The sequence below is a fragment of the Podarcis muralis genome, chromosome 2 (assembly GCF_964188315.1).
Source record: "Podarcis muralis chromosome 2, rPodMur119.hap1.1, whole genome shotgun sequence".
NCBI lineage: Eukaryota > Metazoa > Chordata > Lepidosauria > Squamata > Lacertidae > Podarcis > Podarcis muralis.
In genome coordinates, this window is record NC_135656.1 from 107,126,698 (window position 1) to 107,154,015 (window position 27,318).

Here is a 27,318-nt window from a genome sequence, read left to right on the forward strand (position 1 = left end):
TTTTTGTGAACCACTTTAAGGTGATGTGCAACACTTGCTAATAACCAAGATTATTGGTCAGGAATACTATTGTCTGCTGGAAGCCTCAGGAAGGTTTAAAAATAGTGTTTGTTTTTTAAAGCAACACAGAATGAAACAGGACCCATTATAGGCCCCCATTCTTTTGTCATCTTATTATGGGGTGCTATTCCATTTCATTTTACACTTGCAAGCTACATTTCTCCCTGTGCTTTATTCTATCTACCTTCAGCAGCTGCCTCTCTTTCTAGGGCACGTTTTAAGATGAATAGAGACATCCACAAAGGTTGAGCATCAAAAGAAGGGAAGAAATGTCATGCCTGACTCCAGGAGAGAGATGGTATGCTTTGCAGCAGACTGCCACTGAGCCAGAAGAGAAATAAAATGGACATGGAAGATCAAACAGCAAATATAGGGCAGGATTGTTAGCATACCTGCATTTAACAGAAAGAATAAAAATGAGAGAGGCGTAGATAAAACGGTTCCAATACCTTGAGCGATTTTAAAAACTGGACCCTAAAGAGATACTTTTGGCACTGTATTGATTTGGGACATCTAGCCTTTAAGCCACTGCACTTGCCTCTCCTACCCCACTGCCAAATCACAAATGAGAATTGCTGCCTTTTCCCTCCGCACCCAACTGTCATCACATCCCAATCCAAGCTCCCCAGGACAGAACAAGTAGCAGCCCCCCCCGGCTCCCCCCTTCCTCCCCAGCATGCCTCTTCTGCACCCCCCTCTCCTCTCAATTTCCATCCAACGTCGCCTCCCTACACCAACATCCTTCTCTCCCCTTTTGCGGGGCTCCCTCCAGAAAATGAGGATATATTTGGCTCAGGGAGACTCTCCTTGCCTCCAGCTGGGACTTACTGATTTAATTCCCCCCCCTTTGCCCCCCCTCCTGTCTGGACACCCCTCCCCCCAGCACCCACTCCTCTTCCTGCAGTCCCTTTTCCTTTCCTTTCCTTTTTCCTTTCCTTCCCTCTCTCTCCTTCTGCCAGGATCCCTCTTCCATTCTCTCCTTCCTAGAGCAGACTCCCTCCCACCAAGGGCTTCTGTAGCGCTTTCAGGCAGCTTAGTTTGCAGTGATGGAAAGGGAGATGCAGTCAGGTCTCACTTTGGAAAAGCAGTGCCAGGGCTGTGGGAGCATCCAAGAGCCCTTACACTGCCTTCTCAAAATCAGGCAGGCTTTGGGGAGGTGGCAGGGTCCACTCAAAACAACAACAACAACAACAACTCTGTCCAGATTTTCAATTTTGAAAATATGGCAACCCTAGTTAACTGCTATGTGGGAACTCATTCCCAGCCATTCCGTGAGAAAATGAAAGCCTTTCGGGGCAAAAGGTCATCACAACAACAGGGTTATAAAGTCATATGCTCAAAGTCATAAGCCATGACAAAGGCAATGAAATTTCTCTGGTAATAAACTTGGTTATCTCAAATGCAAAGCTAACTTGTCAACAAGCCACCTTCCCACTGATTTCAATATTTATTTATTAAATTTGTATACTGCTTTTCATCTGTAGTTCTTAGGGAGCTTCATAACATAAAAATGCAAGATGCACATCCAAATAAGTGACCTTGATAAAATTTTAATACTTCTTTTAAAACGGCCAATTTTAAAGATAAGTGATAGTTGATGCATGGCACTCCTACATCTAAAAAATGTAAGCTGGGGAAAGTTTGATCCACCTCCCCCACTTCCACAACAGACCCATGCTCAATGAGTCCCCACCTACCTTTTTCTCAGAAGCAGGCACAAAAAGCTCCTTATATTTTTAAACGCAAGTATAGCGTGTAAGACAACTCCCATGATGACATGTGTGCAGATGTTGTATCCACTTTGTGAAAGACTCAAGACTCCAAGAAGTCACCTAATTAAAAAGAAAAAGTAAGTCTGATATTTGCTGCCAAAGAAAAATTCAAATATAACTCGTATAGGTTGATGTTCCGTTAGGATCTGTGTACTGCACCATGGATAGATGAGGCACGGCACGAAGGTTTTAGGTTTAATAAAAAATAAAATAAAAACACAAAGTCAGATTCTTTTTCAGATGTGCCAACATTTCTACACAACAGCAGCCACTGAGGGTTCCTAAATACCTGACAATATGCCAGAGACTAAACAAAAAAGAACCCCTGTGTTGCGAACAGAACAATCTGACAACCCAAAAGCAACACGGTAGGCTAATAATATAATTACAATACTTTTGTATCACAATTGAATTATGTCTTAATTGACAATCAGATAACGTACAATATATACATGGTGACACCAACATATGTATCCTGTGTACCCTTTTGGACGTTTTACAGTGGTGCCTCGCAAGACGAAATTAATTCGCTCCGCGAGTTTTGTCGTCTTGCGATTTTTTTCGTCTTGCGAAGCACGGTGTCGGGAAAGTTTTGGAAAAGCTTCAAAAATCACCAAAGTCTTTAAAAACCTCAAAAAAGGTTACCACACTGCGTTCTATGAGTTGCTCCTCGAAGTCAAGTCGCAACTGTATTAACGGTGTTAAGAAAAAGGAAACAAGCTTGCAAGACGTTTCCGTCTTGCGAAGCAAGCCCATAGGAAAAATCGTCTTGCGAAGCAGCTCAAAAAACCCTTTTGTCTAGCGAGTTTTTTGTCTTCCGAGGCATTCGTCTTGCGAGGTACCACTGTACTTGGTAATGTATCTCTTATTGTGTAATAACCATTTACAGAATGTTCAGGTATATCATCTCATTTATTGTATTTGAATGTAACTGATTCTATTTGGTATTATTATCAGCTGAGGAAGAACATTGATTGAAACAGTCAGTCATCCTGGAAGGACTGTCTTGTCGCTGTGTTTGGAGCACCAACGTTCTTCAGCTTACTCTCTACAAATACTGCATATTTGCCTCAAGCTTTAGTGATTCTTCGTGACGTTACACAGCCTAAAAACCCCTTATTTTGGGACATTTTCTTAACTCACCTTAGCTGGTGTCACCATGTATATATTTTACGTTATCTGATTGCCAATTAAGACAGAATTCAGTAGTGATACCAAAGTATTGTAATTATATTATTAGCCTACTGTGTTGCTTTTGGATTGTCAGTCAATATGTCAGAGACTTACATTCACACATGATGCCTCCCCCATGATTCTTAAAAGCCCCATCTTTGACTGACATCCTCTTGGTTTCCAGGCTTATCCACTGAAGCCTCGAAACCTAGAGAAAGTTTTTTTCAGAATGATAGACTAATCCAACAGATTCCAGCCTTGCCTGGTTAGAACTGTCATGCTTACCAAGTGACAGACCAAAGGCCAACCAACAGCCTATCTGATAATAGTCTCCAATTGTGGCTAAGCATTCCATATGAAAAATAATGCCAATGTGAAACTGGCATTCTTGCAACAGCACCATCCATTTGCAATGGCAGGAGTAAGGTCTCCTTGCTGCCCAGCCATGCACCCCACCCTTCCTATACAATCTGCCACCATCTGCCCTGTAACTCTCCCTCCAGTTCTACTGCCACAATTAAAACGACACAGCTTCTCTCACTGACATATCTGAACAGAAATAAGGAGAGAGAGGTTAGGAGCAAAACAAAAAGGAACACACAAGCAGTTGCAGAGGGGACGAGTCTAGTGCTGCCAACTAGAGAGAATTTTACGGGCTTGGCCAATTGCCATCACGAGAGAACGCAAAGCCAAAAAGTTCCAGCTGAGCAGTTTGTGCTATTATTGTGCCCATGTGCGCCGTTATAGCAAGCGCTGAGGCATCACATGGGGGCAGTAACTGCATTTGTAGTGGGGTACACATGTGAAAGCACTGAAAGCTTTGTGCTGCTACTGCAATGAACACTGTATTGCTCCGTTCAGCTCTGCCTCTCAATACGAGGCTATCAGGGAAGTGGCAGGCACCATTTTGTAGAGTGCACCTGGAGAGACCACATGAGTATGTACATAGTGGTTGTCTAGATGGGTAAAGGTAAGTCAGCAAGTGCAGCAGAGGGGCCCATCCCCTCCCCCTCAGCTGAACCACCATCTCACACAGTTGTGAGGCTGCAGTCCCTGGAGGCAGGAGAGAGGAAGTCACCAAATTACACAATCCCCCCCAGACAGGGAAACATTATCCTCACAAAGGAAAGGCCATCTGAACGTGCTTGGGAGCACACTTGCCCTTGAGCCCTTATCTGAAAGAATTTCAGGTGGGGATGAACATTGAGACGGGGAAGTTGGCCATTCTCCAAGGCGCTCACTTAAGCAAAACACAGCGCAGGCCACAAGTGTCCTGAAGTCAAGATTATTACCAAGGTAACTGCATTTGGGGTGGTGAGGAAGGTGCTCAATTTCCATTCCATATTTTCTCCAGGAGTTCAGAACTACAGCGTTCACCACACCTTTCATTTGCTTGCCACCCTTTGAGGGAGGTTAGATGGAGAGATAGTACTGGGAAACCTTGGGCTAGTCACTTTTTGGCGGAGCTGCTTTTTGAAGCTGGGCCTCCCTGTTCTACGAACGAAACTCTAGCTGTTACATCACACTAACCTGGCGTGCTGACTTGTAAAGGTTTTAAGTCAGGGGTGCCCAAACGTTTTTCAAGGGGGGCCAGATTTGATGAAGTGAACATGTATGAGGGCCACCCACCCAAAGTTGTTGAGTTTTTTTTAGGATTTACCCCAGGACATATACTGCCACAGGGCCCAGATTAATTTGGCCGGCGGTCCAGATTAGGGTCCCAAAGTGGACTTTGGATGTGTCTGTTGTAAGTAGAATAGAAATCTGCTGGCTTCTAGAAGGCAGACATTTCTGCAATTAGCAGTTCTGCTACTCTTCCTAAAAACAAGCTCTTAAAATATGTTATCAGTATTACACAGACTCTTTTCTACTACCAGTCAAATGGTAACCAGAATTCTCAACAGAGCCAGCCAAGGTTTCTAGATCTGCAGATCAGAGCAATCTGTCAGAAAACACGTGTCTGCCCTTTGCAAGGTTTCTTAGATTCTGCCAAGCAACAGAGACTTAATTGAATGGCTTTCAATATTTAACACTAATGAAAAGAGTTCTTCCCCAGAACACAGAAGCCATCGCTGAGTTCTGAACACTCATTCAAGTCAGTCTCAGCTGAACTCTGAATCAGATCACCTCACAGAATGTAAGATGGCCAGCAGCTTAAATGGCTTTTTAAAATGCCCAAACCAATTTACAGAGGATAGGCCTATCAATCACTGTTAGCCATGAAAGCTAAAATGAAAGTACCACAGATGGAGGCCGTACAGATCTGAATACCAGTTGCTGGAGGGTAAATCATAGAGAGAGCCATCACATTCATGACTTGTTAGTGGCTGATTCCTGTTAGAAACATCTGGCTGATTCCTGTTAGAAAGTGAATGCCAAGGAATTCTTGTAGGTCTAATGAGAGATTGAGATGTTTCTACCTGCAATCTTGTTAGATTCTACAGGCCAGGCCCCATTGTGACTTCTTCCTGAGGTGAGGACACTACAGAATAGGGATGGAAAATCCCAGTGTTATTGGGCTACAACTCCTGGCCTGGGGCTGATGGGAGTAGGAGCCCAAAAACATATGGAAAGCTACAGGCTTCCCATTCCAGCGCAGAACATATTGCAGGTACATGTGTCTACTTACTACAAATGTGTTATACTGGGCATAGCTGTAAACAGAAATAATGTAATTTACGCAATAATCTTGCAGGAAAACAATTCATTGGTTTAAGAATGGAGACGAGCAGCTCACAGGTGAAGCGAAATGTTAAGAGTTCTCCAGCTGTGAGAGAGGCCACCCTCATGAAGCCCAAATAGTTTCTACAGGGGAGGCAAGCTTCACATCCACCCCAGTTTGTCTCACATTTCATCCAGGATGTCCCTTCCCACTGACCTGGCTAGCTAAGACTATTTCTCCACTGGCTTTTATGTTCCCAGGAACCAAAATTACACAGTAAACACATACAACTACTTCCAAGTGAGGAAGTAAGAGATGCAGCCAAGGCATTGCTTGTTGAAGTGTCCTGGCTATACTTGAGAAGCGTTTATCTTGATTTAGAGTGGCACACTAATTAAATTTGGGATCGCCCACAATCAAGGCAATAACAACACAACTCTCAGGTGTTGCAGAAGAGAAGAGAGAAACCACATGACACATTTCAGTCGAAATAGCCCTCTGGTCGGACAGGATAAACTATTATGCTGTGCATGTTGAGTAGCCAAACAGACAGCTACCTCGTTTGTGTGTTACACTAAACCATTGTTCAGTGATACGAGAACAGGTCAGAATGAGTGAAATCTCACATGTTCCCCCTTTCCTCCTATAACAGTTGGGAAAAGGAATTCATTAGTGTTTACTTTGACAGAGGTCTGTTGTTTAATACCAATCAAAGATTGAAATTTAAAACAAACTCTGGTCAAATAAACAAGCCAACTTCAAACCATAGATTATTACATTGCATGCAACAAGGCAGCAGGATTCTGTGAAACCAAAAGTAAATGCAAGCAAAGTCTTCCTCCTCACCACATGGAAGTGAAGAACAGGTGTAAGTCCAAGGCTTGGCTTGGGTTCATTCCAAGTAAGGGGATAACATGGACCCCCCAGAAAAGACCCTGGAGCTGCTACCCAAAGCCATCCACCATCACAGTAACATCTTCAGTTTAGCTTCTGTGCTCACCTGGATCTCAAGTCTCTCTCTTCCCCCATTAATTTGCACAAAGTCATGAGGCTGAACATATTTCGAAGAGACTGAGTTAATTAGGGCCTCAAAGTACTTGTACAGTCATGAGCTCAGAAAACCAGAGATGGGTGGAATTCAGTATTCACAGGGAATACTGTACGTGATGTTGGAACTAAACAGGGAGTCGCTGAAACATCTTGCCCATAATACAAGCCTAGCCAACCATTATTAAATTATTTCAGTATCACTGACCTTACGAGCCAACATTTAACTTTAAATTAGGGCATGCTGCATGGAATACTGAATATACAGTGTAAAACACTGTGGTGGATTCAACTTGACCCCATTTAAGGCCAATCTTGCAGTGTTAAAAGCATGGGGGCTGCTTATTGGAGACTTACGGTGGGATTCAACTAATGAGTCATCAGAGGAAGCCCTGTCAGAAGTTTTGTGGGGGGAGGGACATCAGTTTTCCCCTCCCCACAGGGGAGGGGCTCAGGGGGGAGGGGAGATACAAACTCTGGAACAGTGCACAGAGGGGGGAGAGGAGGGATCATATCATCTGGCAAGTCCATGAAAGAACAATCACTTTAGAGCAAGGTTGAATTTCTCCTTAAAGCCCTAATGACTCTGCCTGTTGACTCTGCAGATACGAGGTAGCAGGCAGTACAACCATTTTGCTCCATATCCTTGCTGCTCTATGGGATCAGTGAAACAGAAGCATTTCCATGTGCACCCTCCCCTTCTGCACTTTCTGCATATTTGTTTCATCTTTCATCTGGGACATCCTAATATCTCCTCCCCTCTAATTTAGCATGGTATCGGAGCTAAGCACCATCTGTATTGTGGAAGCCCATATACAACTCTTGGGAGTAAATTACAATCATGTTTGGACTTGCTGTATTCAGATGTATGGAAATGTGCACATTGATTTAATAAGCCCACTAGGTGATCAGGGCTTTCACAAGTTTGAATTTTTAAAGCAAAGATCAAAGTAATCAAACAGGTTTTTAAAAAAGTAGAGCAGAGGCTTGTGGAACTTGTCAAAGCAAGAGGGTCAAGTGCCAAAAATAGTGCTCAGAAAGCAATATTTAGTATACTGAGAGTGAGCAAATAGACACTATAAACAGAACTTTACAAAAATACCCCATGCCAGCCCCTGCTTTGCCCATGTCAGATTGCTAGCCTGGCATGTGATTTGCTATGTAAGGAAGCAATTTGGGCTTTTGCTCCAGTGTGATATCATGCGTTGTGATTATGCACCACCACAGCAGCTCATGATACCACAACTTGATCAGGGTGCAACTGATCAAGTCAGACTTGGCAAGAGACAGTAGCATCACGTAGGCAGGGCAGTGGCCACACTGAGCACTATCCAATCCACACCAGTTGAACCACCCTTCCCTCAGTGCAAAATTATGCTAGTATGAACTCAATAACATGTGTGGCAGGACTCGGAGACCAAACAGACAGGACAGACAACCCTGGGCCCCAGAATCACGTGTCAGTTTCAGCAAGTACCCTTCACAGAAACCATTAAATTGAACTTCCAGTTTCCTATCTACTGCTTCAACAGGGTAAAGAACAGCTTCTATCCGTGGGCTGTTAGGCTGCTGAATGAAAAGATAACAACAGGGCAAATGACTTTCGGGTTTGGTGGGTGTGCGTCAGTAAACGAGGGGAATTAAGAGAGCTGAGTGGGGGGTGCTCGTGTAATCTCACTGTATACAAGTTGTACAAGTGACAATAAAGTATTTCAATTCCACTATCGCCAAAGCTGCAATCCTGCAAACGCTTACTGGGAGTACAAGTGAGTGCATTAGGACTGAGTTCTAGATAAACATACACAGGTTTGCAGTTCATGGGACTGATCTGTGAACTAGAAGCCTCTGGCCTAGATTTTACTTCTGACATTAGGTTGCCTTCACCAAGCTACTATCTCTCACAGATTCACATACCACATAGCTACAGAGGGGACAGCTGTGTTACTGAGTTCCCAAATGAAAACTCTGTAGTACCCAGTCAGCTTAAGGTACAACCTCAACACACTTCCAAGGCTCCTGATAGTTCCTTGGCAGCCATGTCTTTACCTGCTCCACACCTGGCATTACATACAGTGGTACCTCGGGTTAAGTACTTAATTCGTTCCGGAGGTCCGTTCTTAACCTGAAACTGTTCTTAACCTGAAGCACCACTGCCAGAGCCCGATTTCTGTTCTTATCCTGAAGCAAAGTTCTTAACCTGAAGCACTATTTCTGGGTTAGCGGAGTGTGTAACCTAAAGCGTATGTAACCTGAAGTGTATGTAACCCGAGGTACCACTGTATAGTATCAGGTGGGTGTGGGGGGAGGTCTCAGACAAAACTGGAACCTGTGCCAGGTCAATTTATTATTATGTATTAAATTTTATCTCTTCCTATCCCATCCCATGATTCCAGAGCAGCAAACACCCAAGTAGCAAAATTTTATAATAAAAACATATTTAGATACTGTACCTCAGTCCCAAGCTTTGTTTAAGGCTCTGTATACTCTTACTAACACCTTGATTGGGACCGGTATCTCACACTACTTCCTCCAGGTATACCTGTAGCTAGCTGGTCACCACCCCCTCAATCACCTTGCCCTGAAGGAATTATTAGAGACTGGGTAGCAATTTTCTAAAGCCTCTGAACCCATGAAGACCTCTTCAAAAGGGGCCACACTACCACCTCTTTCAAGGCAGTGGGCATAACTACCTCCAATAGCAAGGCATTAACCACAATGGACCATCCAGTCATTACTTCCCACAAGACTTTACCAGCCAAGATTGACAGGGATCAAGAAGGTGCGTAGCCAGCCCCCTGTCAGGGGTTCCCTACCCCTGAACAACAATGCTCAATAAGACTGAAATATTAACTTACAAAGGCCTTGTAATCTGAAGCATTCTGACAAGCATTCTATCCATATACTGTGATTATTACTACCATTATAATACTGTGATTACAAAAATAATGATAGGATATATTGAAACTGAAATATAGACCTGGCTAAAGAAATAAGTACAATCACTCCATTAAGTCAATCTAGAAATATCTCATATCCAAACTAAATGATGTTCAGTTTCTGTTTCAGTTTCTGTTAATTGGTTCTCGTGGGAAACTTGCAGATTCTAGCTTCACACAATTAACTCAAGCTGGTGTCAATTTACTCTTGGCAGAAAGCCCAGGTCTGCCTGACCTAGAAACTACTCACTCTGATTGGTTAACGACCAGCACTCTGCTCTGTTATCAAGGGTTTGCTAGCTCAGCTTGAGGTGAGGTGTTGTTAGGAGTAGAAGTGCTGTGTATGGTTTTGAGAGAGAGAAAGAGAGGATTTATTTTGCTTTTATTTGTATGCAGAAACTCTGCTGGTTTTATTTTCTCCTTTTAATAAATCCTGTAAATAGTTATTCTGAGTCTAGCTGACTAGTCATTACCGCCGCAACTAGCTTCTTCGCTGTGCAGGAAAACTCTGCTACGTTTGGGCTAAAGCCAATAGGGCTATGCCTGACACTCCAAAGTTCCATGAGGTTATGGGCATTGTGCTGCCAGCCTGAGTTGCGGTGGTGTCAGCATCAACGGCGTTGGTTCCAGTAGTTCCAGAGGTTGTTGTTCCTGGCTGGTTCCTGACCGTGGTGAGCTGGTGACGCAGCGGACACAAGGACAACAGCTGCAGCGTGTGAGTGCTGGGGTTCCTGTTTTCTCTCTCGGTGGTCGTGAGTAGCTGGTTCCGGGTTCCAGGGACATCGCTCTCAAGATGGCCTCACAACCAGTTCAGATGGCTTTTGAGCGTCTGAATGACTCAAATTACTTGCTGTGGTCGGAACGCATGCAGGCAGTGCTGCAGAGGGATCGTCTCTGGCAAGTGGTGAGTAAGTTTCCTGCGAAGCCTGATGATGAAGACCTCGACAAAGACCAAAGAGCAAGGGCCACAATTGTCTTGGGGCTGGAAGATTCCCAGTTGCCGTATGTGAGGGGAATCAAGACAGCTAGAGGTGTGTGGCAAGCACTTAAAGAACTCCATGTGCGTGAGACAGCGGTTTCCAAGCTGTTCATTCGCAAGGCATTGTACAAGGCAATGTTACAGCCTGGGGTTACAATGCAGGAACACCTACACAGTTTACAGTTAAAGTTTACTGCGCTACAGGAAAGAGACTGTGCGTTAGACCAGCAGGAGAAGGTGGCTATTATTTTGAGTTCTCTCCCGGAAAGCTGGGATAATTTAGTTTTGTCTCTAGAAGGCATGCAGGAGCATGATTTATCAGTCAGTTACGTTACTGGGCGTTTGATTGAAGAATGGCAGAAGAGGCAAGAAAGGTCGTTGGCTGCAGAGGCTTCTACAGGCGGGCGGTTTGGAAGGAGTTCTCATGCCGTGCCAGAGGTGGAGCGAAAGCAGCGTGCCGGTGAGGAGTCAGCGTTTGCTGTTAGGCGTTGTTTCCGATGTGGGTCTTCAGCGCATCTAAAACGACAATGTCCGGAGTTGGTCAAGTCTCAGTTGCCGGTGCAGGAGCAGAGACGAGATCAGCAGCAGCAGCAGCAGCGTAAAAAGAAATTCTTCAAACGAAAACAGTCGGCTCAGCTGGTGACCGGCGAGGTCAAGATTGCTGATGAGAAACAAGCGGTCTGGGTGGTCGATTCGGGAGCATCTCGCCACATCGTAAATTCAGATGAATTGTTTGTTTCCAAGAACTCAGCACAGCGCAGCCAGGTGGCTTTAGCAGACGGAAGTACTTCCGAAGTGATTTCGGGGGGTGCAGTTTTTGTTCCTTGTCATCGTGAATGCCTGCAAAATGTACTTTGTGTGCCGTCATTAAGGAGCAATCTGATGTCTGTAGATTGTTTGCTAAAAGCTGGGTTTAAAGTGTATTTTGAAGGAGACAGTTGCATTATTAAGAAGGCTGGTGAGATTTTAGGCACTGCTAAGTCAGAGGGAGGCTTGTTTTGGCTTAAAGCAGGATCTCAAGTTGCAGCAGTAGTCAGTAAATCTCAGCCTGCAGTGAATAACAAAGCTATACATGACAACTGTGTGCACTTATTGCATAGGAAAATGGGGCATGCTTGCTGGAAAAGTGTACTAAAAATGTCTGAATTGGCTGATGGGGGTAATTTAAAGAGTTGTAACAAGTACCTTGATTGTAATGTGTGTAAAAAGGTTAAAACCCACAGAGTCTCTTACCCCAGAAGTGACAGAGTTAGTGAGGCACCGCTACAGCTGGTTCACATGGACGTAATTGGCCCATTTGCTGTAAGCAGGGGTGGATCGCGCTTTTCATTAACAATTGTGGATGACGCCACACGTTATTCCTGGGTTTTTCCCATGAAGAATAAGGGTGACGTGTTCACTAAGTTTAAAGGCTGGGTGGCATCTGTGGAAAGATTTCTGTCCATTAAACTTAAAAGGATTCAGACGGACAGAGGTGGCGAATTTATGTCAAATGCTTTTAAAGATTGGTTACAAAAGCGTGGCATTGGGCATAGAAAAACGAACGTTTTTTCCCCAGAGGAGAATGGCGTTGCAGAGCGAAAAAACAGATCTTTACAAGACATGATGTTTGCCATGCTTGAGGATGCTGATTTGCCCATGTCTTATTGGGGGGAGAGCATGCTCACCGCGTGTTATCTCCAAAACAGGCTCTTTCATCAAACAATAGGTACAACCCCGTACTTTAAATTGTTTCAGAAAAAACCCAAAATTGACCATTTGCATGTGTTTGGATCAAAAGCCTGGGTATTAATTCCAAAACAAATGAGGAAGAAGGGAGATCCTAAGACCAAACAGTTAGTGTTTGTGGGTTACCAGGAGCTGGGAAAAGGTTTCCGCTTTGCTGAAGGGACAAATGGCATTGTGATCTCCAGGAATGCCAGTTTTTGTGAACACAGTGGCTGGGAGAGACTACATGCCAATACTGAGGTTTGGTTTGAACCTTCCCAGGAGCTTCATGACTCTGAAGATAAACATAGAGAATCAGAGTCTGAGGGGGAGGAAACTTCAGATAAGAGCTCTCAAGAAAGTGGTGTTAGCCAAAGACCAGTTGCTATGCAACAAAAGAGAGGTCGCAGTTCTGAAGAGGAAAGTGGGTCAGAAGAAAAATTTTCTCCCAGAAGATCTAAAAGACAAAACAAAGGAGTGCCTCCGGTGCGTTTTTCCCCAGATACTGCAAATGTGTTTAGTGTAATTGCAGAACCCAAGAGTTTTCAGGAGGTGTTAAAGTTACCAAAAGAGGAGGCAGAGCGCTGGAAACAGGCAATGGAGGAAGAGATGTCCTCTCTGAATGAGCACAAGGTTTTTACACCAGTAGCAGCGCCTGAGGGGGCAAAGATTGTAGGCTGCAGGTGGGTGTACAAACTTAAACCTCTGGTGACAGGAGAGTACAAATACAAAGCTCGTTTAGTGGCTCAAGGATACTCTCGGAGGCCTGGAAAAGATTATGACGAGACCTAGGCCCGGTTAGGACATATCTAGGGTTGGAAGTGTGCTGGGCCCAAGATGGCAGCTGCCTAATTAGTCAGCAGAACAAAGTTAAACAACTACTGACTACATACAGGATGCAGGATTGCAAAGGGGCAGTGGTGCCTATGGATCCAGGTTTCATAAAAACACTTCATATAGATGAGAGTCCTGAATTTGAACATCCTGATGTATATCATTCTGTAATTGGAAGTTTATTGTATCTAGCACAGTGGTCCAGACCTGATATTAGCTACGCAGTAGGCATATTAAGTAGATTGGTCTCAAAACCCACACTAAATGCCTGGAAAGGGGTAAAACAAGTTCTGAGGTATCTCAAACAGACAATTGGCTATATGTTACAATTAAATTCTTCAGAGGATGAAATGTTGAGTTGCTACTGTGATAGTGACTGGGGAAATTTGCCGGATAGAAAATCTGTCACAGGACTAGTCATAATGGTTGGTGGAGCTTTAATCAGCTGGCGGTCACGCAAGCAAGACGTTGTAAGTGTGTCATCAACGGAATCAGAGTACGCCGCATTGAGTGAATTGTGCAACGAGGTGATTTATTTCAAGCATTTGTTAGCAGATTTAAATGTAAATTGTGGAGAACCAGTACAAGTTTACATTGATAATCAAGCTTGTATAACCTTAAGTAAAACAGAGGGTTTCAAATCGCGTTCCAAACATATCTCTGTAAAATACCAAAATGTACGTTGCTGTGTACAAGACAATGTAATCACCTGTACTTATGTATCAAGTGAAGAAAATGTAGCAGATGTATTAACTAAACCATTGGCAAAGATAAAGAACAAGCGAATGTGCAAGGGTTTAGGTTTGCTGGAAAAATAATCTCCTACATAGGTGTATTTGGTGTTAATTGTTCAGCAGAATCTGTGAGGGGGTGTTCAGTTTCTGTTTCAGTTTCTGTTAATTGGTTCTCGTGGGAAACTTGCAGATTCTAGCTTCACACAATTAACTCAAGCTGGTGTCAATTTACTCTTGGCAGAAAGCCCAGGTCTGCCTGACCTAGAAACTACTCACTCTGATTGGTTAACGACCAGCACTCTGCTCTGTTATCAAGGGTTTGCTAGCTCAGCTTGAGGTGAGGTGTTGTTAGGAGTAGAAGTGCTGTGTATGGTTTTGAGAGAGAGAAAGAGAGGATTTATTTTGCTTTTATTTGTATGCAGAAACTCTGCTGGTTTTATTTTCTCCTTTTAATAAATCCTGTAAATAGTTATTCTGAGTCTAGCTGACTAGTCATTACCGCCGCAACTAGCTTCTTCGCTGTGCAGGAAAACTCTGCTACGTTTGGGCTAAAGCCAATAGGGCTATGCCTGACACTCCAAAGTTCCATGAATGAAGCCTCTAGATCAAATAAATTCAAATTACACCCAACACAACCATATGATAAAGAGAAACAAAGAAACGTATGATGAATGTGCCCAGCATATTTTAGCATATGTGTTCTCCAGCGAAAAGATTGCTTCAGAAATACATACCACATTTCTGGACATCTGTTCCTGCAATGATTATTTTTGTCCTTTCACAGGTCTCAGGCACTACATGCACAACTGGTCCCTGTCTCTGAATGACTGCAGTTAACCGATACAGGAAAGCACCCAGATCTACTACAGGGTGTATTCAAAAGGCCCTCACATCCTTCCTGTTGCAACAAGATTCAATTACTGCGAAGGGTTATGTGTGCCTAGCTAATTGGCAGTTCTACACCAAGTATAAATTGTGAAAGGCAAACAGATGCAAGCAAGTCTGCTTAACTTGCCTACTTTATTAGGAAAGAAATGGGTCACTACAGACATTAAGGACAAGAGGTACATGAAATCCTACCTACTCACATAACCTATCAAGCCCAGATTTCAACAGATTAAAGGTAAAAAACAAGGGATTTGATTCATTCACTTCATACTTACACTTTCATAACTGAACACATAGTGCATGACATCCAAACAGAATATGGTTACAGTGCAAAACAAGTGTAAGCTTTGAGTGAATTGCACCTAACTACTCACCTGGAAGGTGTCATATTGCCATAGATATAGGGTGGCCAGCCTAATGTTCTTCTCTCCTGGGGGAGGGGGGTCTCTTGGCACCCCCCTCCCCCTTCAAAGACTCCACCTTGAAGAAACAGTAGAGTGAGATAAGCCAGAAAAAGTCTTCTTTCTTCAATTTCTTACACAGACCCCACTATGCTTAAAGGTAGGGGTGAAATGTTCCTGCAGCCTTAGCCACCACTAAAACAAATGGCAGCATGGTCTTCTGGTGCCAGGATAATCCCCTTCAAGTCTTTTTTAAGGCTTGTGTGGAATCTTCCATTTCACAAAGGGGAAGTTCAGTCTTCACAATTGATCATAAACTCCGCTACAGAAAACCCATGGAGCAAAGCACTCTCATTGTCCTCAGTGTCTAGCTGTTCTTCTCAGTTGTCCTTAAGCCTGGTTCCACATCTCTTAGTACTGTAGATTTTTTTTAGACAAAAAAGACACAAGTTCTTGCTGGATTTAAACAATGCCAGTAGGATTCCCTGGCCGGAGGCACAACACTGCGTCGCCGATTGTTCTCGCCTCAGTCACCATGCCCCTGTGTAGCATATAAAACTGGATTAAACACCTTCTGCCTTTCAAGCAACTCATTCCTACATAAGCCTTGATCACTACCACTAATAATAATTATTTATTTGTACCCTGTCCATCTGACTGGGTTGCCCCAGCCACTCTGGGTGGCTTCCAACACTTATAAAAACATAATAAACACAGACTGAGACCGGAACTTTCCCGTGAATAACTCTGTTGCTTTCACGCAAACCCGGGAGGGCAGTCATCTAATCATTTCTCTAAAATGTAACCTCTTGCCCGACGCTGAAGGACAGATGGGACCGCTTGTCACACACCTTCCCTCGCATAGATTGCAGGGGTCACATAATTAATTGGTGTTTTGATTTGTTGGAAGCTGCCCAGAGTGGCTGGGGGAGCCCAGTCAGACGGGTGGCTTATAAATAAACTCTTATTAATAATATATTATTATAAACAGTGCCAAAATAAGTTTCTTTATTAGGTACATATCTAGCCCACCCTTCATCACAACAGATCCCAGGTCAAAATAAACACACACACACACACACACGTATATCTCGTGTGTGTGTGTGTGTGTGTATGTGTATATATATATATACACACACACACACTCGGGTTAAGTACTTCGTTCCGGAGGTCTGTTCTTAACCTGAAACTGTTCTTAACCTGAAGCACCACTTTAGCTAATGGGGCCTCCTGCTGCCACTGCACCACCAGAGCATGATTTCTGTTCTCATCCTGAAGCAAAGTTCTTAACCCGAGGTACTATTTCTGGGTTAGCGGAGTCTGTAACCTGAAAGGTATGTAACCCGAAGTACCACCGTGAGTGTGTGTATGTATATGTATATATATATATGCAGGTTTTGGTGTCCTCGGGTGTCTTCCCGTGTAAAAGTTGGGGTGTCTAGGCGACGTTTCGACGAGGTCTCACTCGTCATCTTCAGGCTGGTGCTTTCGGCTTCTTGTTACTGGAACAGAGCAGGATCTCAGTGTTTGAGTTCCTATAAATACTGTTGAGGGGTGTGGTGTATAGCCTCCAATGTTCTGGGCCGAGAGGAAGTTCCCAGGCTAGTGTGCCTTTTCTTCTTTTGTTCCTTAGTTGCTTGAGGGATATCTTGAGTGATTTCTTGAGTGATATGCAAACATATCACTCAAGAAATCACTCAAGATATCCCTCAAGCAACTAAGGAACAAAAGAAGAAAAGGCACACTAGCCTGGGAACTTCCTCTCGGCCCAGAACATTGGAGGCTATACACCACACCCCTCAACAGTATTTATAGGAACTCAAACACTGAGATCCTGCTCTGTTCCAGTAACAAGAAGCCGAAAGCACCAGCCTGAAGATGACGAGTGAGACCTCGTCGAAACGTCGCCTAGACACCCCAACTTTTACACGGGAAGACACCCGAGGACACCAAAACCTGCATACCTATACCCGTGAAAATCTACGAAAGCATATATATATATATATATATATATATATATATATACACACACACACAAACAAACAAACACCAGTGCAGCTTTTAAGAGTTGGGGCAGCTACTACCTGTGAGCGAAAACGATACTGGGCTACCCAGTACCAGGCAGCCTCTTGTGCTCACCTATATATTGTAAGGACATTGCTGCTTATCTGCGCTCTTACTGACCAGGGGAAGGGAGGTCCTATAGGGAAGAGGTCTCCCCTTTAAAAAGTCAAGTGACAGGGCCTTTCGCGGCTCCTTCTCTGCGCCCCCCCCTCCCGGCCGACTGCGAGCAGCCCCTTCGCTTCCCTCAGGCTCGCTCCCTAAGCCCAGGCGCTACTATATACTCGGATAAATAGGGCGCGGGGCGGAGAAGGGCTGCCCTGCTCCCTCCCTCGTGTCCTTCGGTTCCCCCTCCCCTCCGTCCCTTCCCCCTCCATACCCCTCTCGGTCCCTCTCTCCCCCGCCCGCCTCACTCGGGGGGGGGCCCGCGCTGCCCCCCAACTCCTCCGGCGAGAGGGGCGCCCCCCGCCTCCCCGCGCACTGACCGAGGGCAACGGCAGCAATCGGCAGCCAGCAGCAGAATTCCAGCCACTTCCGCCAGGCAGCGCCGGAAGCGAACCCATGGCAACCAGCCGTCCCGCCCCCCCTCACCCCACCCGCTTTCGGATTGAGGCCACGCCTCCCTTCCCTCATGCGAGGGCGGAGACTGGAGGGCGGTTTCTTCAGGCGAGCCCTTCCTCGCCGGAGGCCACGCCCTCCTCCCTCCCTCCGCTCTCCTAACCAACTCACGACTCGCAAGGCCGTTCGATCCGGCGCCGGCCACGCCCCGCTCGCCCTTGACCCGTCGCGTCAAAAGCGTCACCGCTTCCGTAAGGAGGACGGGGGAAGCGCGGCGGGTGACGTCGCTCTCGCCTCAGAAATATGTATATGCATGCGCGCACGCGCTTGCAGAGACGTAAAACGACGTAGGTAAGACTCGTCGCCCCTCCCCTTTTGCTTTCCTCCAATCCGCCGCCCAGCAGCCCGCACCAGACACGCCCACATTTGGGAACCCCCCCCTTCCAACTTCCTACTTGGTTTCAAGGCTGGTTTTTCCCTCCAGTCTCGTCTCCGTCCGTGTGTCTCTTGCGCCCCCTGGCGGTTCAGAATAATCATTTGAAAACCAGAGCTTCCTTCAATTGTCCCTAGAAGAACTCTGTGTTTGTATATCCAGTTGTGGCCGCATGGTGTATATTCCCATGCATACTAAACATTTACTGGCACGCATCACAAGCCTCCAAATTGTACCGATGGCACTGGCTCCCACTGTCCCTGGCATCTGTGTCCCTTTTCTCTCCTCCCTGCCTATCCATAAGGAACTCTGGAACTCGAGAGACACCATGTCTCACAGAGGACCACAATTTCTCTCAAACTGCAGACGCTCCAAGTATCCCTATTTTTCAGGTTCAGGTAGGTAGCCGTGTTGGTCTGACGCGGTCGAAATAAATAACAAAATTAATTTTTTATTTATTTTCCAGGCAGGGACAGTCCTGGATTTATAGAAGCCATCCCAAGTTTCTGATTTGATCCCAGAATGTCCCACTTTTCCTTAAAGGTAACGGGACCCCTGACCATTAGGTCCAGTCGTGGCCGACTCTGGGGTTGCGGTGCTCATCTCGCTTTATTGGCCAAGGGAGCCGGCGTACAGCTTCCGGGTCATGTGACCATCATGACTAAGCCGCTTCTGGCGAACCAGAGCAGCGCATGGAAACGCCGTTTACCTTCCCGCCGGAGCAGTACCTATTTATCTACTTGCACTTTGACGTGCTTTTGAACTGCTAGGTTGGCAGGAGCAGGGACCGAGCAACGGGCAAGTCCTAGGCTCTGTGGTTTAACCCACAGTGCCACCCGTGTCCCATCCCTTTTCCTTAGGACGTCGCTATTTTCATCAGAGAAATATTGGAGGGTATGGAGTTATCCAACTTGGAGTCATCTGAAGGCAGCCCTGTATAGGGAAGTTTTTTTAAAAAATATATTAATGTTTTATCATGTTTTTTATATATGTTGGAAGCTGCCCAGATTGGCTGCGGTGTTTGACCTATGTCTGCAAAGGTAGCAAGGCTCTGTACAGTGTGTTGCACATTGACACCTTTTTAAATAAAGTGCTAGAACTGGCCATTCTGGCGCTTTTGACATCCTTCTTTGGTTTCCCTGCATCAAACCACTCCCACAAGCCCTAGAGTCACCACCATCATGTAGACCTGGGACCCTAGGACACGGTTACATGCATAGGATTGCACTGTCAGTCTCTGACAAGTACAATCAAAAGATACAACTCTTAACACTGCATGGCATCAGATTAACAGTAATCTCACATCAACACGCTTATGTATTTATTTATTGTTAGCTTCCTTTTCAAAATGCAACATTTTCCCAAAGTGGCTTATGATATTTGATAAAATCACTGGAAAGCATGTACAATATTACAATTAGAAATGCAGCAATAAAGAGCAGGAGGCAAGGAATATCAAATTATTTCAAGCTCATTCCAGCACAAACACTTAAAACGGGGCTGCTGGAGATGGAAGGATCTGTCTATTTCGGTCCTCCCAGTTTCTCATTTTTCAAATCTTAAATTCAGTTCTCCACATCTTTGCAGCAAATTTGCGATTTATTTATTTTTTGGCAAGCAGTTCCCCCAATATAACACATTTTGTATGTTGTTGTTTTTTACAAAAATATTCATTTTTTAATGCACACTTTCCCCATACAATCTGCACTTTTGTCAACTTTGGTTGGTTGGAAAAGTACGCCACAGAATTCAGGTAACTGTGAATTTCAAAGGATGGCCTTGTTTTGGTTCTCACTTTGTTCCTCAGAACCGCCCCCCCCCCCCAATTAACTAATTTTTAAATGTCCCCCAGGGACAAAAGTGAGATGTGACCATAACTAGAAAAGTGGGACAACTCAGGAATAAGAAGAGAAGCAGGGCGGAACCAAATTAGGGCTTGGCATGTTTCTTGGACGTGGCCAGGATTTATGTTAGGGGGCAGGCTTTATGTTGAGGGTAGCAGAACCCCAGTTAGTTAAGTATTTTTATTGATTTATTTGATTGGGGGCAGCTGCCCCACTCCCCCTTTGGCTATGCCCATAGCATGTTTGTTGCACAGGGATTGTTCCTTCTGTCTATTGGTCATATTTGTAAATGAAGGCATGACTCCGAGATATTGCGGGGTTCTGTTCCTGACCACCGCAGTAAAGCGAATATTGAAATAAAGCAAGTCGCATAATTCCCCCCACCAACGCATATAAAAGTTACGTTTACACTATACCGTAGTCTGTTAAGTGCGCAATAGCACTATTTTTTGGGGGGGGGGGAACCCAATGTATATACTTTAATTTAAAAATACTTTATTGCTAAAAATGGTAACCATCATCTGAGCCTTCAGCAAGTCAGGATCTTTTTGCTGATGGAGGGTCTTGGCTCGATGTTGACTCCTCCAGTCCTTCATTTTGTGTGTGTGTTTTAAAAGCAATATCCGTGAAGCGCAATAAAGCGCTTCCAGCGTAGAGCTGGAAGGGACCATGAGGTCCAACCCCTTACAATGGAGGAATCTTCTTTCCCCCGTGGGGCTTAAAAATGCAAACCCTGAGATTAAAAGTGTCTCATGCTCCACCAACTCAGCTATGGAGGCTGCTCATTAAAATGAGGTATGCCTGTAATGCAGGCACCCCCAAACGTGGCCCTCGGGCTGTTTTGGGACTACAACTCCCATCATCCCTAGCTAACAGGACCAGTGGTCAGAGATGATGGGAATGGTAGTCCCAAAACAGCTGGAGGGCCGAGTTTGTAGATGCCTGCTGTAATGTGTTCAGAAGGAGCCTGATGCAGGGAAATCTGCAGCTGAACTTACAATATTCTGTTTTGTAAAATAAATTTTAAAAAAGGCAAAGGACCCCTGGACGGTTAAGTCCAGTCAAAGGTGACTATGGGGTTGTGGTGCTCGTCTCGCTTTCAGGCCAAGGGAACCGGCGTTTGTCCACAGACAGCTTTCCGGGTCGTGTGGCCAGCAGGACTAAATCACTTCTGGTGCAATGGAACGACATGGCGGAAACCAGAGCTCATGGAAAACACCATTTACCTTCCCGCCACAGCAATACCTATTTATCTACTTGCATTGGTGTCCTTTTGAACTGCTAGGTAGGCAGGAGCTGGTACCGAGCAACGGGAGCAATGGGGATTCAAACCTCCGACCTTCTGATAGGCATGCCCAAGAGGCTCAGTGATTTAGACTGCAGTGCCACCTGCATCCCTGTTTGTAGCAATAGTCCTTCTTTGCAATGGCAAACTTAAAGTTGCCATCTAGTAGTCCCTAGTAGTAGGGACATGGGTGGCACTGTGGGTTAAACCACAGAGCCTAGGACGTGCCGATCAGAAGGTCGGCGGTTCGAATCCCTGTGACGAAGTGAGCTCCCGTTGCTCGGTCCCAGTTCCTGCCAACCTAGCAGTTCGAAAGCACATCAAAGTGTGAGTAGATAAATAGGTACCGCTCCGGCAAGGAGGTAAACGGTGTTTCCGTGCACTGCTCTAGTTCACCAGAAGCGGCTTAGTCATGCTGGCCACATGGCCTGGAAGCTGTATGCCGGCTCCCTTGGCCAATAAAGCGAGATGAGCGCCGCAACCCCAGAGTCGGTCACGACTGGACCTAATGGTCAGGGGTCCCTTTAGTAGTCATTGGCTCTGGCGCCACCTACTGTTGGGCTCCCTGCCCACCACCCTACCAGTTTCAATGGACATCAGCCAACAAACGGGCATATGTCTAGCTGGGCGGGCGGGCAGGTTAGTGGCAGCAGCAGGGGATGGGGAAGGGAGCTGTTGCCTTCTTAGAGGCATCTAGTTAGCCGTTGTGGAAAGTTAGGCTGTTTCTTTACCAGAGGGACCTTTCATGTGGTTGCACAGAGCCCCACAAGGGATGCAGCCACAGTGTGTTTGCCCTCTCTCAAAAAGGAAAAAAAAATTGGCACAGGTTTCTCTCCTTGGATATGGGAGAGAGCCTCTAACAAGACAGGTGTTTTTAATTGAACGGATGATTGCTAGCAGAAGCTTTTGCAATGGAAAAGTCAGGCTGGCTTCTTCCCAGTGAACCCGTAGAGTGATACCAGAGTTTGCAGTGGCCCATGAAACCAAAAGCTTAATCTCAGCTATTATTCTTCGTTAACTATGTGCATGGCTTAACTCTGTGCATTTTGCAGTTCTGGGGATATTGTTTTTAAAGCCGTTTGACAAACTTCCTTTGGATCAATGGGCGGGAACAGCTTTTGTCTGTGGGGCTTTTTAGTTTAGAGAAAAGACAACAAAGGAGGGGTTGATGGGGAGAGATGGGCTTATAAATCTATTTGTGGTTGTTGGGCAGAGGAGGGGTGCAGGACAGAGAATGCCTTCCTTCCTTCCTTCCTTCCTTCCTTCCTTCCTTCCTTCCTTCCCTCCCTCCTTCAAAATCCTAGGCAGCCAACTGGCACAAAAAGATGGTGTTTCTTATGTGTAATGGTCACACCACCACCATTTAAAGCACGTTTGAAGGGCCTGGCTTCTCCCAAAGAATTATGGGAACTGTAGTTTGTCAAGTCTGTTGGGAATTGCAGTTCCTGAGAGGAGCCCAGACCCCACGTGATTGGAGGGATCCCCGGCCACGTCACCCCCTGGCCAGCCAATTGGCTCTATTTAATGCAGGCGTGGCCGGGGATCTCCCTCTTTCCCCACCTATCAGCTGTTCCTGTTTCCCACCCTCCTGCCCTTTAAGGTTTACGTTCCTTGACCTTGCTATGGACCTTGGTTGGTCGCCGTTGTGGGGCCTGGTAGGAATTTTTCTACTTGGCGAATTGGCACCAGCCACTTGTTTTTCGCCTACCTCGTAGCAAGTCGTCACAACTTTCTTGGTATTGGTGGTTAGGCATTGGTATTGTTTTGTAGATGGAATAGGGGAGGAAGCGCCATCACCTGCCCCGCATATTGAAGGGTAATCCGATAAAGGATTCTGGAGGGCGTGGCCCTGCCCAAAGCCTATGGAGGTGAGGGCCTAAGGCACGCCCCCGAGCGGTGACCCCGGGGGAGTTCCTAGTTGATGTGCATCAGCAGGACTCCCCCTACTGGTGGTTAACCCTTCCCGGACTTCAAGCGGATGGGCTGAAGCTGGATATAGCCGGTTAGGACCAATGCCTAAGCCAATACAGCTCATCACCTGTAACCAATAAAGTTGTGGCCTTATTTAGTCCATTAACCTTAATAATTGTGTCATGTGTCTTTGTTTCCACTGGGGGGGGCAGGAACTCGCCACGCAAATGGAACCTCCAGCGACGACTCAGCCTCTTGATTAGGGATGGTCAATCTGTGGACTTTGAGATGTTTTTGGGCTCTGATTCCCCTCAGCCCCAGCCAGCATAGCCCATTGTCATGGGTGACAGGAGTTGTAGTGTAACAACATCTGGCCGGCCCCAGCTCTAACCTGCATGCTAGGAACAATGAGCATCACTCTTTGGGGATGCCCAGAACCTTCTGGCTGGCCAGATGGGTCTTGGTTGGACCCAACAGGGCAAGTCTTTATGTTCTTTTAAGGCTCGTGGTTGGATGATTGCGGTATGAAGGAAGGAAGGGACCTCCCTGCACCTTTATAGCAGAGGGATGAGAGGGCCCTGTAGCTCTTCAGATGTTGCGGGGCAACTCCCATCATCTCTGACCATTGGTCATGCTGGCTGGGGCGGATGGCAGATAGAGGCCAGCAATGTTGGAGGGGGCTGGACTAGATGACCCTGGGGGCCTTTTCCGATTCTGTACAGTGGTACCTCGGCTTAAGTACCTAATACGTTCCGGAGGTCCGTTCTTAACCTGAAACTGTTCTTAACCAGAAGCACCACTTTAGCTAATGGGGCCTCCTGCTGCCGCTGAGCCGCCGCCACACGATTTCTGTTCTCATGCTGAAGCAAAGTTCTTAACCCGAGGTACTATTTCTGGGTTAGCGGAGTCTGTAACCTGAAGGGTCTGTAACCTGAAGCGTATGGAACCCGAGGTACCACTGTAATTCTATAAATATCTGCAATCCCTTTGGAGGAACCTTCTGGGGTTACCACATTCCAGGTTGTGGGCAGGGTCAAATGCAAAAGTGGGGTGTGTGATGGATGTTATTTTTGTCCTTTGTACAGTAGGCGACTTCCTTCACGGTCAAACACCCCTCTCTGTTTTCCATCAGGCAAGCAGGAAGCACGAGAAGGGTTCAAGGACTCATTCCAACCAGGCAAAAGCTAACAACAACAACAACAACAACAACAAAACAACAACAACAATAATAATTAATAATAAACTTTTATTTATATCCCGCCCTCCGCGGCCGAAGTCAGGCTCAGGGTGGCTAACATCAAATATATAACATTAGTATAAAATCAAAGAATAATTAAATTACCTCCTAAAAACAGGTCAAAATCAAATTAAAGTCTAATTAGATGGCTTTTGGCAGGGTTAGGGTTGGGAACAGTCAGTACTCATCGGCCCAACTGTTTACGCTGATCTTATATGGGCCTGTGAGAATGCTGGGAGGTCTCTTTCATATTAGTTCTTATACAAAAAGAAAAGGGGAGTCAGGCTGAGTCCTGACCAAAGTTCCACCAGGCCGGGGCCAAGGCCAAACAGGCCCTGGCCTTGGTCGAGGCCAGCCTAATCTCTCTGAGGCCCGGGATCTCCAAGGTGTTTTTATTTGTAGACCGTAAGGTCCTCCGTGGGGCGTACCAGGAGAGGCGGTCCTGTAGGTACGAGGGTCCTAGGCCATATAGGGCTTTAAAGGAAGTGGGAGAAGGGTGTGGCTCAGGAGGGTGTGCCCTGGGGAGAGTCCCAAGGGCCAGACAGAGAAGCAGAGGGGGCCAAATCTAAGGTTCCCCATTCCTGCTTTAACAGGATCCTGAAGCACAGGAATTGAACAGGCCAGGCTTCCCCCACCGTCCCACCCCTTGTTCTCATGCCAGGAAAAGTTTCTCTTTTTTAAAAAAAAAATATTTATTCAAAGTTTTTTACATTTATCACCCAACACATATAATCCCATCCCCAACAATACAATAAACAAACAAAAAAGAAATATCAGAAAAAAGACATACAAAAAAAGAGAAAAAAATTATAACATCAAATCCAAATTCTTAATGTTCATACTTTCCTCACTTTTGGACTTCCTCACATCTTCCGTTCCTGCTTTCCAGGTTTATAAAATTCTAAGCAGCAAATTATCACCTTGTTTCAATTTCTTATTTGTATTTTCCCCATATTATGTCTCTAAATTTAAGTTTATTTTCCAAAAGCTTGAATACTTAATTAGGCATAATATTAACCAAAAAATTAACTTTTTCTCAAATTTCACCTATTCTCAAATTCTTATCAACTAACTTACTGATTCCACTTTTATTTTTACTCTTGCATCATCTTAACACTCATACAATTTACAATGTTTTTGTAAATTGCCAAGAAAAGTTTCAGCCGCTTGATTTCTCCAGATTAAAGTAGCCTACGACAACATGGCAGAAACCTGAACATGGAGGCTGCAGGGGATGTTCTTCTGGAAAGCACTCAAATTTGGTTCTTCAGTTGTGTGTACATATAAGGGAGTCTCTCCTGTTTCGGAGTGCCTGCTTCAGTTTTGGAACCCGTTAAGTGTCAAGAGAGGGCAGCTAAACTACCCGTGACTAAGCTTTCCCTGGCAGGCTTCCTAAAGCAGCATGGGTTTAAGGGTTCTTCTGGCGAACAAGGAAAGTACCTACAGAAAGGAAGGAAGGAGCAGTTTCCCCAGAAGCCACTCCTTTCCATATGCTCCATAGGTTTGCGTCCAATGAAGGAGGTGTTTTCTCTCCCGCTTGGACTACTGCAACACGCTCTATGTGGGGCTACCTTTGAAGGTGACCCGGAAACTGCAACTAATCCAGAATGCGGCAGCTAGACTGGTGTCTGGGAATGGCCGCCAAGACCACATAACACCGGTCCTGAGAGACCTGCATTGGCTCCCAGTAGGTTTCCGAGCACAATTCAACGTGTTGGTGCTGACCTTTAAAGCCCTAAACGGCCTCGGCCCAGTATACCTGAAGGAGCCCCCATCGTTCAGCCCAGACACTGAGGTCCAGTGCTGAGGGCCTTTTGGCAGTTCCTTCACTGTGAGAAGCCAAGTTACAGGGAACCAGGCAGAGGGCCTTCTCAGTAGTGGCACCCGCCCTGTGGAACAGCCTCCCATCAGATGTCAAGGAAATAAAAAACTATCCGACTTTTAGAAGACACCTGAAGGCAGCTCTGTTCAGGGAAGCTTTTAATGTTTGAAGTTTTATTCTGTTTTCATTGTTCTGTTGAAAACCGCCCAGAGTGGTTGGGGAAACCCAGCCAGATGGGCCGGGTAGAAATAAATAATACTAATTATTATTATTATTATTATTATTATTATTATTATTATTATTCCTACAGAAGCTCCTGCCACAATAAATATGTTAGGCTGGTCTTTAGATTGTCACAGAGATCTTGGCTTTTTTTTGCGATGGCAGAATTAGTGTGGTGTTGAAGGAAAAAATCTGTATTTTCAACCATTCTCCATCAATTAATGAGATGAGAACTTGTGTTTGAAAATGATTAGAAGGGAGAGAAGAATTTGCTGAAGTCTTTATGGGCAGGAGACAGGTTCTCACTTCCTCACCCTGCGCTTACCTTCCTTCTGAGATGACCAAGGGGTGTTTGCCAATGTTCTTTCTCCTATTCTGCAAATCATCTCATCACCGTTCTGTGTTCGGCAGCCTTCCTAGGTGTTTGTGTTTTAGTTGAAAGGCCAGGGTGGAGGGGCTTTTTTCGATTAGGAAGTGCAGGCAGCCAGGGTGGCTGCAAGTGCTGGAGAAACAGAAGGGAAAAAACACACACCACCCTCAGCCACCCACCTCCCAACAACAGGGTACCCTGAAAATCCTGCACCCACCAAAATGTGAATGGAATTTGCATGTGCCGTGAGAATCAGTTAGAACCTCTTTCACAGAGGAATAAAACTTCAGAGGAAATTGGAGGACAGATTGCAGCACATTAACATTGTAGAATATAGTGGGCATACTTTGGGCAAATATCTCCAGAGATCCCCCCCCCCCCC

General features: G+C 45.5%; 1 protein-coding gene across 5 annotated transcripts in view; it reads right to left on the reverse strand.

Moving 5' to 3' along the window:
* Positions 1–18,093, reverse strand: part of MGAT1 (alpha-1,3-mannosyl-glycoprotein 2-beta-N-acetylglucosaminyltransferase) — a 49,797-nt gene extending 31,704 nt beyond the window's left edge. The window contains exons 1-3 of one of the 5 annotated variants that reach the window (XM_077925153.1): positions 17,984–18,093; positions 15,167–15,734; positions 1,758–1,892 (exon numbers count right to left, since the gene is read on the reverse strand). The gene's annotated coding sequence lies outside the window, so the exon portion shown is untranslated. Of the gene's footprint in view, positions 1–1,757; positions 1,893–15,166; positions 16,266–17,332; positions 17,602–17,739; positions 17,835–17,983 lie in introns of those variants that run through there. The other 4 variants (XM_077925151.1, XM_077925152.1, XM_077925154.1 and 1 more) reach the window with 4 other exon arrangements.
* Between the last annotated feature and the right edge of the window lie 9,225 nt (positions 18,094–27,318).